Below are 2,461 nucleotides of genomic sequence, written 5' to 3'. Positions count from 1 at the left end.
AGGATCTGTTGCCAAATCTTAGGTCATGAAGATTTCAGTTGTCCTAGGACCATTAGTTGAAGAAACTCTTCTTTCCCCTTTGAATGGACTTGGCATCCTTGTTAAAAATCAATCAACCATTTATTTCTGGACTCTCAATTCTATTCCATTGATCTGTATGTCTGTCTTATGCCAGAACCACACAGTATTGATTACTGTAGCATTATAGTTAGTTTCTGGAGAAGGCAATGGCACCCCACTCCAGTACTCTTGCCTGGAAAATCCCATGGGCGGAGGAGCCTAGAAGGCTGCAGTCCATGGGTTTGCTGAGGGTTGGACATGACTGAGTGACTTCACTTTCACTTCTCATTTTCATGCATTGGAGAAGGAAATGGCAACCCACTCCAGTGTTCTTGCCTGGGGAATCCCAGGGACGGGGGAGCCTGGTGGGCTGCCGTCTATGGGGTCATACGGAGTTGGACACGACTGAAGTGACTTAGCATAGCATAGTAAGTTTTGAAATTGGGAAGTGTAGGTCTTTCAACTTAGTTCTTTGTTTTTAAGGTTGCTTTGACTTTTCTGGATATCTTAAGTTTCTACATGAATTTTAGGATCAGTTCTTCAATTTCTGAAGAAATTGGCAGCTGATATGTTAATAAGCATTGCATTGAATCTGTAGATTAAGTTGGGGAGGTATTGCCGTCTTAACTATCTATATATATATATTTTGCTTTTTAGTTGCTTTAATATAATATTGTCTGACGTACCATATTTGTGTATCCACTCATCAGTTGATAAACATTTGGGTTCTCACTTTTTAGCTATTGTGACTAATGCTGCTATGAACACTTGTGTATAAGTCTTTGTGTGGATGTAGTTGCATTTTTAGTTGCATTTTTCCATGCAAATGGGAGAAACTCTACTGTTGATGGAAACTTAGATTGAGTGCCAAGGCAATCTCCGATTAGAAGCTGGTAACACAGAACTCATCTGACACATGGAGATTACATAAGGTTCACAGCAAACGGACCAGTAAAGGCATTAACAAGAAAATGCAAGGATAAAGAGGACAACCGTGGGAATCACAGATTAATCCCATGGAAAATGGCAGGAGTCAAGGTGTAAGGCAAAGTTCGTCATGATGGTCCTGATGATGGAGACCTCCCCCACAAGGATAGGAAGACAGTTCCTCAATTACAGCTCCCTGTTTTCTCCTACTTTCTCTCAACTCCTCTATGAAAATTTCCATATCATCTCCATCTCCGCTGATCCCATCATTGTCCTGCCTACTGGGCATGGCCCATGGGAAATTAGGGGCAAGTCTGTGGGCCTGTCACCCTCTGTGATTTCCTGCTGACTGGTGACATTCACTTCCTCCCAAAGGGCAGTCTTCCTGTCCATTCTGCACGGGCTGCCCCATTTCTTTCTTTTCCTAGTGGATATTCACCACGATGAGATTTTTTTCCCTGATCATTTTTCTGGGCCTATCCTTGCTGTCTCCTTCTCCTTTTGATTCTTGCCACAAGTACCCCACTGCCATGCTTCGTCCCACAGACCTGCTTGCCTCAGGTCTGAAGCTAGCCTGGTGTGAGGGAGCAGTGGAGAGCTGGTAACCAGACAGGAGTGACTACTACACTGAAGGCTGTGTCACTCTGCAGCTCCTGGTCACGTGAGGGCTTCACGTCACTGCCAAGTTCGTCCCCAACTCCTACTTCTGGTTGCAATCTTAATAATATTGTTTTCCAAAAAATGAACATTGTATGCCTTCTCATTTATTTAGCTCTTTATTTTCTTTCAACAAGTCAGGTCTTGTATTTCTTTTTTATTTTATTTTTTTAATTTTGTTAAATCTAAACCTAAGCATTTATTCTTTTGGATGCTATTGTAAATGGAATTGCTTTATTAATTCTGGTTTTAAACTTTAATTTTGAATTGTTAGTGTATAAAAATATAGTTGATTCTTTAATACTGGCATTGTATCTTACTACATAATTGAATTCATTTTTTAGTTCTAATAGTGTTTTAGTGGATTGTTTAGCATTTCTCTAAACAGACCATGGCATCCGAAAATGGGCTTTTACTTCTTCCTTTCCAATCTTGATGCCTTTTATTTCTTTCTCATACCTAATTGCCTTGACGAGAAACTCCTGTACATGCTTTAAAAAATTTGTGAGAATGACCAACTTTATCTTGTTCCTAATCTTAGGAGACAGTGTTTAATCTTTCACCCATTAGTATGATGCTAGTTGTGGGTTTTTCATAAATGCCGTGTAGCAGATAGAGGCGGAGAAGGCAATGGCAACCCATGGATGGAGGAGCCTGGTAGGCTGCAGTCCATGGGGTCACTAGGAGTCGGACACGACTGAGCGACTTCAGTTCCACTTTTCACTTTTCACTTTTATGCACTGGAGAAGGAAATGGCAACCCACTCCAGTGTTCTTGCCTGGAGAATCCCAGGGACGGGGGAGCCTGGTGGGCTGCA

General features: G+C 41.6%; 1 pseudogene; it reads right to left on the bottom strand.

Moving 5' to 3' along the window:
- Nucleotides 1-1,093: 1,093 nt before the first annotated feature.
- LOC138414326 (protein BEX3-like) lies at nucleotides 1,094-1,399 on the bottom strand (annotated as a pseudogene).
- Between the last annotated feature and the right edge of the window lie 1,062 nt (nucleotides 1,400-2,461).

The sequence above is a fragment of the Ovis canadensis genome, chromosome 1, assembly GCF_042477335.2.
Source record: "Ovis canadensis isolate MfBH-ARS-UI-01 breed Bighorn chromosome 1, ARS-UI_OviCan_v2, whole genome shotgun sequence".
NCBI classification, from domain to species: domain Eukaryota; kingdom Metazoa; phylum Chordata; class Mammalia; order Artiodactyla; family Bovidae; genus Ovis; species Ovis canadensis.
Note: the sequence above shows the minus strand (reverse complement) of the source record. Positions and strands in the feature narration are given on the sequence as shown.